General features: G+C 37.7%; 1 protein-coding gene and 1 pseudogene across 4 annotated transcripts in view; one reads left to right on the top strand and one right to left on the bottom strand.

The window, feature by feature from the left end:
* Positions 1 to 12,650, top strand: part of ASXL2 (ASXL transcriptional regulator 2) — a 120,557-nt gene that overhangs the window by 42,402 nt on the left and 65,505 nt on the right. The gene's annotated exons all lie outside the window — the stretch shown is intronic.
* Positions 5,556 to 6,005, bottom strand: LOC128627716 (signal recognition particle 14 kDa protein-like; annotated as a pseudogene).

Raw genomic sequence — 12,650 nt, 5'->3', positions numbered from 1 at the left:
CACAGTTTTTAGTTTTCACTAGCCAGGGAGAGAGACGTAGAAAGGCTGTTGTGGACCTTATCTGTCTCTAGCCCCAGAAGTCCCAGCCAGTTTGTAAGTCATGAAGATTGAATTGAGCTTTAAATTCATGGAACCTTCCTTGATTAACCCAGAGATTACAAATCAGAACCATACTGTTTTACTTTGGCTTAGAATAGAATTCTAGGTTTTTGTGTAGCCTTTGTTTCCAGTTGATTTTAAATTGCAGTAAAGGGCAGTGGCGGTTTTCACAAAAAGTCTGGTGTAGGACATCTAATGCGGGTGTTTTATGACTAGGTGTCTGGAATCTTAGTGTTGATTAGTTGCATAATTAGAGCCAGTTTTTTTCTACCAAATAAGTGAATGCGAATAGAATGCAACAAACCATTGTGAATCCATTGGCATGGTTAAATGTTTAATAAGCATTGCTCTGTCCTAATGTGCGTCAGTTTTCAAAGGGAAATAATGATAATATACCTGCCTCAGACATTTGCTTCTTTACTACAAGACAATAGGTGTTCTGGTTTGTTTTAGGTAAACATATATTTAGATAAATATAAATTATGAAGATGGATTGTAGCAGTCAAGAGTTTGAAGAGATTAAGGAGACAAAGAGACTGTATTAGTAGATTAGGCAATACCTGGTGGTACTTTGGATTAGGGTAAAAGTAAGTAGAGCTGGAGAGAATAGACAGATTTGAATTAATGTGTTTCAGGACTGGCTGATGGCTTGGATGTGGGAGGTGAAAGGTAGGAAAAAACAAAAAATGATTTCTAGGCTTCCTGATTGAATAGCTGCCATTCACTGTAGAAATTAAGAATTGAGGAATAAACTAGTCAAGTGGGGGGGGCTTCTTAATAAAGGAATCATTGAGCATGGGTTGTGGATTAAAAGAAAAAAGGTTTGAACCTCATGAGGGGTGAGGAGGTATTCAAGTGTGGGGAATGGTTTTGTTATAAATGTCAAGACAGCAATGAAAAGGTAGCAGTAATCTGGAGCTTTAGAGTAGGTATCTATTTTTAGAGATTAATATGTAATCTGTGTGTTGGACATTGATGAGCAAATAGTTCCTGGTGTGTTATGGAATCTAAAAATCCTTTTTCTTTTGTGATAATAAACTCTGACTTGTGTTACAATGTAGGTTTATGAGTAAGGTACTAGAGACAATTTTTTAAATGTAAAGGTTTACTCTTTGAAAATTCCAAACTAAAAAGTATGCATTCTCTAGTATAAATTATAAACAGTCCTACAGCCCCAGATTGTTTTGAGGTAAAATCTCAGGCATTTGACTTCCAACATTCCAGTGTGTATAACAAATAAGAACTCAAGAGACTGTGTGCAATTGGATATTCTGGATTGTTATAAAAAATAGAGCAATTAAGCGTAAATACTATTGATAAAACATATACACAGAGTAATAAATCAGAGTACTTGCACATACTTCAGGACAATTCCTGCTGATCCTTTATCATTATCAACATCTCGTTACAGCTTCTATTCTTAGCTTGTTGGATAGCAGGTTTTTTCCCTCCATTAGCTGTGGCTGCCATTAATGTTCACAAATGTGCTTTTACTGCATTAGTGGAGGACTTCAAGCCTTTCTTCTAAAGTAGTTGTTGCTTTCAATGCTACCCCCCTCCCTCCCAGTGGAGTCTTCTGAACCTGCTTTGCTCATCCTTTTAACTGTGTATTTTGACTCTTCTTTTTAACGGCTGACAGAGATTTGACAACAGAAGAGAAAGAAGAGTATTCATTTCTTGAGACCCTATTCTCTTACTAGTTTTTCTTGTCTTTCTATTCATGAGTAGAAGAGGAAAGAGAAATTGAAAAGATTCTTAGTGTTCCTGAATTCATCATGCACAGATAGAGTGTTTTCTGAATTAGACCATTCATAGTAGTTTTGGTGAGTCATGAGTTTGAATCTTTTACACCATAAGATTGGTGTGGACCAGTAAGTTATGTAGCTGATAAATTAAGTGTAGCCAACTGCCTAGCTTTTAGATTAGGTGATCATTACTTATTTGTTACCTCTGAAAAACATCAAGAACTATTTAAAAGCATTGGCTCTGTATGGAAAAAGACCTGGAAAGGAAGACACAGATGCTGTTTATATAGTAGTACTGACAAATTTGTGGACAAGCAGATGACTTGTATAGGCATTCCTTGCAAATAAAGTTCCACGAATTTTTTAAGTTAATTATATGGTACAACGTGATGCCCCTGATTAACATTACCAAGTGTATAATCTATTGCAGTCCTTCCTCATCTTCTCCTCCCTCCCCTGGCCCCTTTTTAAACCAGTCACATTATTCAGTCATGAAATGTTATAGCTGGAAAAGATAATTGGGATATTATAGTTACAGCTCATTTTATTATTAAAGAATGAGGGCCTATGGAGATTGAAACTTGGCCAGTCTTACACATAGATCAGTGAAACTAGAAACCAAGGCTTACTGTGTCTGTTTTTAGGCTCTTTTCAATGTATCATAACTGCCTTTACATCCATCGTTCCCCAGACCTTTCTTTTCTCTCTTTTTTTTTTAACTTTTATTTATTCTTAGACGGGGAGGGAGGGCAAACAAGAGGTAGAGAAACATTTGTGTTTGAGAAACATTGATTGGTTGCCTCTCGAATGCCCTTAACTAGGGACCTGGCTCACAATCCAGGCATGTGCCCTTACTGGAAATTGAGCTGCAACCTTTCGTTTTGCAGGCCTGTACTCAATCAGTCCACAGAGCCACACCAGCCAGGGCTCCAGACTTTTCTGATTAGCATGTGTGCTCTATTATTTTTCAAATCAAATTTATATCATGTGCTGATATATATCAGTATTAGGTTAGTTGCTTTCTAACTGTGAATTACTTTCTGGTAGACTCTGAAATTAAAACTACAGCCATTTATAATAACTTAACTTCCAAAGGGGGGCAGTATGTTTTTTAAGAGCTACCCTAAGAGCTTTTAAGTAGGTCTTTACATTGTTGTTATGCAGAGCTCAAAGTTGTTGCCTAGCAAGGAGTTTTTCTTATGTTTCAGTCTTTATCCCAAGCAAGCTCCTTTAGAGGTGGAATTGTAAAGAACTTTGGAAATCATCTTCAAAAATCATGCTCAATAAACATTTGCCATATTGAAATTTGACCTCTTTGGAGGAGTCCCCATTGTACCTGGTTAGTATTAATACATTTACTTGTGAACCAAATAATCTCTGTCTCATGGTGTTTAAGTGTATGTTAGCTTGCCTCATTTCAAAAACTAATCCCATGTTCTGATTTTTCCCCACCTCTTTATATGTGAAATTATACAGCAAGGAAAATAAAATCAACATTCTCTACTATTCTAGGGCAGAAATTGTTATTCCCATAGAGTAGATCATTTGATTATTGCCAAGCTGAATTGCTTTGAGGTGATTTCATTAGAAAGAGCTCAGTTTAAGAGTGAAGAACATTATTAAATTGGTACCATATTTATAAGTTTGGCCAATACCTTTGAGTTTGGTGTGCATTTTCTTTATCTGCTAGTTGCAGTCTACTTTCAAGCCCGCAAACCTTGTTAGGATGTTAAAAGTACTAATAACAACAAAACCCAAAATGCTTGGATATTGACAGAAAATGTTCCTGTTCATTGTTACTAAGCTTCACAATGAGGTCCATTATGAATCAAAGGGAAACTACTGAACATTAGGATCCATAGCTGATGGCTTTATGATGGCTCCTTGAAATTGAAATGCATGGGAAGAATATTAAAGGATGGGGAATATTCATTGTATCCACATTTAACTCTAAACTACTGCAATAGTTTTATTCTGGCACAGTAAGGTAGTACAACTGTTACCTGAAATGGTATAGACTTTAGTTGAATTTAATTGTGTATTGTTAGACACAGTGATCATTCAGGCTAATTTTTGTGAATTCTGAAGAAGTTAATATTTTATGTAGCACAGTGTGTGGGGAGGTTGCTAATTTGAGGAATCGTGGACATTGCTGGGAGGGGAAGGGAGAGTTTAGTTTTTAGCTTTATTGTTGCTTTGTAAAGAAAAATTAAAAGCTCTTTTTTTTCCTTTCATTTTCTTGGGGTGCATTCCAACTCCAGAAGGTAAGAAGTATTATTTTATTTTAAAGAAGTATTATACAATTATAAAGCACTCGTTTAGTTTAATTGAACTTACCTTTGGATGCATGATTTTTACCTTATGAAACGATATAATTAGTTTAGAAACTGAATAAGAATGGTAATACTATGTAAATGTTTTATTATATGTACTTTTTTGTTCTTGCAGTTTATAAGTATTATTTGGTCATAATTTTAGAAACTCAATTTACATTAAATTTTATTAAGATCATCATTTGACTTACTAGCATTGAGATACCTAGTATTCTGCAGATTAATAATGAAAATACTTATGAGATTGGACGTGTGTGAGGTAACATTTGCTTTTGTTCTGCACTTGAAAAATGTGCCACTTGTGGTCTCCATGGTTTCAGATGAGAAATCTGCTCTCATTTTAATGAGTTTTTCCCTGTAGGTAATGTGTTATTTCTTTTTTTTTTTAAAGATTTTATTTATTTATCTTTAGAGGGGAAGGGAAGGAGAGAGGGAGAGAAACATAAATGTACGGTTGCCTTTCATGCATCCCCTGCTGGGAAGTGGCCTGCAGGGAACTGGCTTGCAACCCAGGCATGTGCCCTGACTGGGAATCGAACTGCGATTGTCTCGTTTGCAGGCCCGTGCTCAATCCACTGAGCTACACCAGCCAGGGGTAATGTGTTATTTCTTTCTGACTACTTTCAGAACCTTTTTTCTTTTCTTTATTCCTTTCTTTCTTTCTAAAGACTTAACTTTTCAGTTTTTAGAAATTTATGGGGTTTTTTTAAAGGTTTTATTTTTATTATTATTTATTTTTGAGAGGCAACCATGCATCAATGCGTGGTTGCCTCTCGAGCGCCCCCTGCTTGGGAACCTGGCTTGCAACCCAGGCATGTGCCCTGACTGGGAATTAAAGCAGCAACCCTTTGGTTTTCAGGCAGGCACTCAGTCCACTGAGCCGTGCCAGCCAGGGCTAGTCTTTAGAAATTTAATTACGCTGTGTCTTTGTATGGGAACTTCAAGTTTTATCCTGTTTAGATTCCCCGAGTTCCTTGAATATGTAGCTTTTTCACCCAGGGAAAGAAATTTTCAGCCATTAATTCTTTAAATCCTTTTTTTCCTTTTCTTCTCAGACTCTAATGATATAAACTTTGAATATTCTGTCATTATCCCACAACTCCCTGAGATTCTTTCAAGTTTTTTTTTTTTTCCCCAGTGTTAGTTTCTCTCTGTTGTTCACACCGGCTAATTTTTTATCTTATTTTATTTATTTTTGTGACAAATAGGCAGGTTTAATGATACATTGCTCTTTACCCAGATGACTGGAGAGACTTTAAACTAGTCCAGGAGTATACAACTATGCAACCCAGACCAATTAGCTCAGGTCAAAAATAAAATGGCTTTTTATATTGCCCTGTAAACATTACAGCTCTTCTTCTGTTCAGAATGACCCTAATCTCACATGAAAAGTTAATGCAGGGGAATCAGAAACCTAGTTTTGTGGCCAAAAGTAAAAACCAAAGGAAAAAACAACAATTCATTGGTTAGTTGGTGAAAACAGGGAATTTGGTGCCTTTCACTGTGCTGCTTTGCTCTTCTTACTCTTGCTCTTTCTGTCCCTCTTCTTCAGCCTGTCCATGTTAGCTCTCAACAGGTTTGAATAAGCCACCTGAAACTTACTTCTTTGGAGCTCACCACTGTGCTGAACTTCTTTCTCCCATCAGTAGCTCTTAACAGACATTTACTGTCTGAGGGCTCACAGCCCTCCACAGAATTTTTCCTTGGAATGGGTTTAGTTTGGCCATCATACTTCTTCAGGGTGTTGAACACACTGCCCGACAAACTGGCCCTTCTGGAAGGGCCTGGTCAGTTTGGTCAGGAACTGCTCACTGTCCAGCAGAACCATCCCAGCTCCACTGGCCCCACCCCGTCAACATAAGACCCAAGCATTCAGAGCTAGACGTTCCACACTAAGCCACACTGCGTAAATTTTATTGATCTGTCCTTTAGATCATTGATTCTGTCCTGTTACCACTATTGTACTATTAAGCCCATTTAGCAAGTTTTTTTTGTACAAGTTTTTATAATTTTTAGTGTATTTTTAAGTTTTATGAGTTCTATTTTTTGTTATAGTTTCATTTTGTTTATATTTGCTGTGTCTTTGTTCATTTCAGAAGAATGTAGAAGTGCTTATTGAAACAAAAATGATAGCTGTTTTAAAATCCTTGTCTTATAATTTCAACATTTATGTCATTGTTGGCATCAGTTGATTGTCTTTTCTCATTTAGGTTATGGTTTTCCTCGTTCTTTGTATGATGGGTGATTTTTCTCCTGAATCTTGGATATTTTAGCTATTATGTTTAAGAGATGTTGGGTCCTAACCAATGGTGGAAATGGTTAACACTGCTCTGGTTTACCATGGGAATCCCAACTTTTATAGTGAACCTGTGGTTTTCTTGTTTTAACTCTGGTGACAGCAGAAGTTTCCAATGATCTTCTGTGGTGGTTGCACAGGCCAGGTTGCCTTATGCCTCTAGATGTGGGAGAAGGGAGTCTATGGCTTGTGGGAACAAGAGGCTTCCTGGGTCAGTGCTTATGCTAGGACCCCTCCTTGCTTGTGCACTGGGCTACTCAGCATTTCTGTGGAGGAGGTTGTAATCTCAGGCCCACAAGGACAAGGAGGCCTCCTGGGCTGGGCTGCTGCTACTTATGGTCTAATCCCACTTGTTGGTGCCACCTTGCCACTCCTATTTTTGGTCTTTGTTTTTGCTGCTTGAGGTAAGGCAACTTGCTGAGTCAAAGCCATTTAATTATATCAGGTTTCCTATAACTCTTAAGTTACTTCTGTGAGCTGGAAAGTGCCAGGAATTGGTAAAATTAAGGGATCAGTTGACTCCTTCAAAACTCAGAATCTTGATGTAAGTGGCTGTATCAAGACTGACACCACACCTAAAACAAAAGCAAATAAAGGGACAGCTAGATCAGGAGTGAACCATAGAAATGAAGATCACGTGGAGGGTTAGCAACAGGGGAGTGGGAGAAGGAGAAGGGGGGAGAAGGAGAAGGGGGGAGAAGGTACAGAAAATAAGTAGCATAGACAGTAGATAGAAAATAGGGGGGAGGGTAAGAATAGTAGGGGAAATATAGAATCTAAAGAACTTGTGACACGTGTTCATGAACTAAAGGGGGGAATGGTGGGTGAGGGGTGTGCAGGGTGGAGGGGAATGGAGGGGGGAGTAGAACAAATGTAATGGCATAATCAATAAAATAAAAAATATATTAAAAAAAGACTAACAGCTGTTCAGAAGCAGAAAATAATTGTAGTAAATACCTTTGCTGTTTAGATACAAAAACAGTATTGTTAAATGAACAAGAAATATTGAATAGGACAAAGATACAAAATTATAACAAATTCTTAATTTTTGATGTATTTAAATCTGTTAAATTTTATACTCTTCAGCTCTTTGTTTCAGAACTATGTCCTTAGCTTATATTGACAAGTATTTTTAGTTTCTGTTTTCCACACCAGTACTTCTTTTACCCCAAATTATGTGTCCTTATATGCAACCATCTGCATGCACCTCTTTAGTTCAGAGACACATGATTTTCAGGAACTTGTCCCAGTTCCTGAAAGAAATGTTAGTTAAGAAAATAAAAAATGTTAGCATCTTGGTCAGTTAAAATAAAGGCAGTTAGAAGACTTCCGCCAAGATGGAGGCATAGGTGGATGTGCCGTGCCTTCTCACACAGCCAAGTTTAGAGACAACTAAATATTAGCAACAGAAAACACAGCCAGAACACGGAAAATTGAACTTTTCGGAAGTCCGTTAACAACAAATTCTTCAGCCTGACCGGTAAGGGGCGAAACCAGCGGCTGGTGAAGCGGGGTTGCACAGGAGGACTCGGTCAGACGGACTCAGGCGCCGAATCCAGACGCGCGGAATCCAGGCGCAGGGTTGGACCGAGTGAGCGACCAGGCGAGCAACCGCGGGGGAGACAGTGGGGAGCGGTGCTACGTGTTGACTGTGATCGCGCATTTGTGCGTGGGTGGACCAGGCGAGGGAGTGGGCAGTTGGACCCGGCCGTTGGATCCCCGCGGCAAGCGGCAGTGGAGGGCGCCGCCATTTCCCTGCTCTGACCCCACCTCCACATACAGCGTCATAACTCAGCGACCTGAGTGGCCCTGCCCAGGTGAATCACCTAAGGCGCTGATCCTCACCCAGCTGTGACAAACAGCAGAGGGGGCCGCCATTTCCCTGCTCTGAGCACGCCCCCACATACAGCGTCACAACCCAGCGACCTGGGAGTCCAAGGCACCGCTTCTCACACTTAAAGGGCCAGAACAGACCAAAAATGTCGCAAGAAGATCTCAGAGCCCCAGAGCCCATAGATCTAAGCGATGAAGAAATAGCAGAACTCTCAGATGCACAGTTTAAAACACTGGTCATCAGGATCCTCATAGAACTGGTTGATTATAGCCACAAATTAGATAAATATATGAAGGCGAAACTAATTGAAATGAATGGAATTGCACAGGACACCAATAGCAATGAAAAGGAAACTGGGACTCAAATCAATGGAGTGGACCAGAAGAAAGCAAATAATAGCCAAACAAAAGAGTCAAGAATCAAGAATTCAAAGAAATGAGGAGAGGCTTAGGAACCTCCAGGACATCTTTCAACGCTCCAACATCCGAATTATAGGGGTACCAGAAGGGGGAAAGGCACAGTCACCAGTGGAAAACTTATTTGAACAAATAATAAAGAAGAATTTCCCCAATCTGGCAAAGGAAATAGACTTCCAGGAAATCCAGGAAGCTCAGAGAGTCCCAAAGAATTTGGACCCAAGAAGGAACACACCAAGGCACATCATAATTACATTAGCCAAGATTAAAATGAAGGAGAGAATCCTAGAAGCAGCAAGAGTAAGGGAACAGTCACCTACAAAGGAGTCCCCATCAGACTGTCAGGGGATTTCTCAAAAGAGACCTTACAGGCAAGAAGGGGCTGGAAAGAGGTATTCCAAGTCATGAAATCCAAAGACCTACAACCAAGATTGTTCTATCCAGCAAAACTTTCATTTAGAATGGAAGGACAGATAAAGTGCTTCTCAGATAAGATCAAATTCAAGGAGTTCATCATCACCAAGCCCTTATTATATGAAATGTTAAAGGGACTTATCTAAGAAAAAGAAAAAATATGAACAGTGAAAAGACAGCCAACTCACAGTTATTAAGAACCACACCTAAAACAAAAGCAAACTAAGAGGACAGCTAGATCAGGAGTGGAACCATAGAAATGAAGATCACATGGAGGGTTAGCAACGGGGGAGTGGGAGGAGGAGAAGGGGGGAGAAGGTACAGAAAATAAGTAGCATAGACAGTAGATAGAAAATAGAAGGGGGGGCAAGAATAGCATGGGAAATACAGAATCTAAAGGACTTGAGACACATGGTCATAAACTAAAGGGGGGGGTAATGGTGGGGATGGGGGGGTAGGGTGGAGGGGAATGAAGGGGAATAGAACAACTAACAGCATAATCAATAAAAAAAATAAAGGCAGTTAATATTTCTTTATATACAGTTGTTAAAGGGTGACCTTTTTAGGAGTAATATATTTCTCTTACAGTCTGTTCTTTTTATTGAAAAGCAAGACACTGTTAGTGAAGCAATAGTGGAAATGGCTGTGGACTAAGATATAGTATTTAGGTACTTTAGCATATGATCTATTTAATCTTAAATAAGTCCTCTGAAGTCTTTATTTCATTAACACATTGAAGCAGTGAGAAATTCCGTAGCTAGCTAGAGATAGAACTTGAACCCACATTTGTCTGACTTCAGAACATAAGTGTGCTTCACTTTTGAGTAGAATTGGGACATTAGGTAAGCTCTTGCACAGTTTTATATTTCACGTTTCAGGGGTGTCCAACCCTTCCGTGTTTCTGGGCCACACTGGAAGAACAATAGTTGTCTTGGGCCATACATTAAACACAGTGCCACATGTAATTACAAAAAAGTTTCATAATGTTTTAAGTAAATTTACAATTTTGTGTTGGGCCACATTCATAGCCGTCCTGGGACACCCCTCAGGCCATTGTTGGACACCCCTGCTTTAGGTAAAAAGTTACAGTGTTTTCTAAGGTCCTTCAATACCAGGAGTTTGTGATTATCTAATCTAAATAAAATTGAACCATATTGTTCCATATATTTACTTTAAAATAAAACATAATCACTTGATTTTTTTTTCTTTCAAATAGTTTTGCTTAGACCTTATTGGTAGTAGACAAGTTATGCTTAAGTAACAGTAGTGGAAAAAAGACAATAATGGGAAGATAGAATGAAGATTTACAGTGAAGTATTGAGAGAGACTATACAAGCAAATTTTCCAAAGAATCCTTTTGTGTTGTTTTGTTACTTGTTTTATATGGGTTATTTTCCACTATAGTCATTTATTTTATTGCTTGAAGATAAGAAGCAGTTTAATCCCTGCACAAGCAGTATTAGAATGTCTTTAGCATGCACATCTAAACAGATTTCAGGTATAATGAATTATTTGTCAAATATACTTTTCATTAAAAGTAAATTTTCACATGTCAGTTATTTTATTAGAGGTTTGTAAAAGCCAAATTCTGTTTGAAAATATACTTTGATATGAGACTTCAAAGTTACTGTCAGAATGTCATGTTGGTTTTCATATTGATACTCTTAAGTGAAAGCTAATTTTTCCCCCTAAAGATCATTATTGTATAATTGAAATGATTAAAAACTTTGGTGATCTAAACATGTTCTGAAACCACTAGATCTCCCTTATCCCCCTTTTCAGTTTTGCCTTGTCCCTCTCTTTTTTTAAAAAGATTTTATGTATTTATTTTTATACAGAGGGAAGGGAGCGGGGAATGGAGAGAAGCATCAGTGTGTGGTTGTCTCCGTGCACCCCCTACTGGGGACTTGGCCTGTGACCCACCCATGTTCCCAGACTGGGAATCATACTGGTGACACTTTGATTTGTAGGCGCTGGCGAGCTAATTTTCTTAAACTAAGGAAATTGCTATACTTCAGTTTTTTCACTGAAGTATATTAATATACTTTATTTAGGATTCAGAAATCCTAAATGATTTCTGAAGTTGAAGGAAAGGAAAACAGAAAAGTTCTGGAGGTGTGTTTTTATTTTTTAAATGAAAGTTGAAAGGGGCACTCAGTCCACTGAGTCACACTAGCCCAGGCTTTGCCTTGTCTCTTGATCTTTAAATGTCATATATACACACAATGTATTTTTTGGACCATAAGATGCACCTAGGTTTTAGAGGTAGGAAATAGGGAAAAAAATTTTTGAAGCAAAAAATGTGGGAAAATATTTAATAACATAAATAACAAATTTCACCAATATAAATGTAAACAGAACTCAACTGCAGCATTAACAACCATTATTCCTCTCAAATTTGGGGGTGGGGGAGAAAGGTACATCTTATAGTCTGAAAATATGGTCGGTATCCCCTTTCTTGGTATTTGTGGGCATCTGTGACTCATGAATGTTTCCTTTTACTTGGTCAGCCAATACCTTGCTATTCATTGTGTCTTTTCTAGTGGAAGTCTTTCACTTCATTCCATACAGTTTCCCCCTGTTACTTGTTTTGTTTTTAATAGCTTGTCCTGTGACAAAGGAAGTGATTTTGAAAAAGAGCCTTACTCTTTCAGTAGTTACATGGTTTTAATAATTTATGTATTATTTAAATTAAATAATAATTTAATATTTTTGTAAAGGTGGTACCCGATAACCAAAATAAAAAGGTTAATAATGAAAAATGTGCCCCTGAAAATCACTACTCAAGAATAACCATTTATTGCATTTCATTAAGAAACTAAGAAAATTGCTATATTTCAGTTTTTTCACTGAAGTATATTAATGTACTTTATTTAGGATATTAATTCCTAAATAATTTCTGAAGTTGAAGGAAAAGAAAATAGGAAAACTCTGGAGGTGTGTTTTTATTTTTTAAATGAAAGTTGAAAAAATAGAAAACATTTACTTTTTTTGTATTACCATAATTGCAACTGTTTACATTTTTTCTCCTGTAAACCTTTTTCTTTGTTTCTGGATTGTTTATTTTTAGTGCATTTCTTTGTTGGCTTTTAAGCTTGGATGATTATCTTTCAATGGCTTGTCGGAATGACATCTTGGCTGGCTGTAAAATTTTTCTTAACATAAGAGCTTTGCTTACTGTCTTTTGGTATTGAATATTCCTAAGAAAGCTGATGTTCTGTGCATTATACAGGGATTATTGTTGTTGGTCAGTTTTTGTTAACAATCTCAAAATTTTAGTGTCTTATAACAACAAATAGTTTGTTTTCTTCCTTGTGTCTTTAGATTTGCTGGAGTTCAGTTATTGTTGCCTAGGCTTGGCTTTAGGCTGTGGTTTGTTCTCTATTCTGGAATCAGTGGCCTGTTCTCATGGCAGTTTCAGAATTAAGCCAAAACATAAACATTTTAGCCTTTGTTTTTGTCATGTTTGTTTTTTCATTGACCAACTGAAGTCTTGTGGCCAAATCCAATATT

Source organism: Artibeus jamaicensis, unplaced genomic scaffold (genome assembly GCF_021234435.1).
Source record: "Artibeus jamaicensis isolate MK-2021 breed Jamaican fruit bat unplaced genomic scaffold, CSHL_Jam_final contig_465, whole genome shotgun sequence".
Classification (NCBI taxonomy): Eukaryota; Metazoa; Chordata; class Mammalia; order Chiroptera; family Phyllostomidae; genus Artibeus; species Artibeus jamaicensis.
Note: the sequence above shows the minus strand (reverse complement) of the source record. Positions and strands in the feature narration are given on the sequence as shown.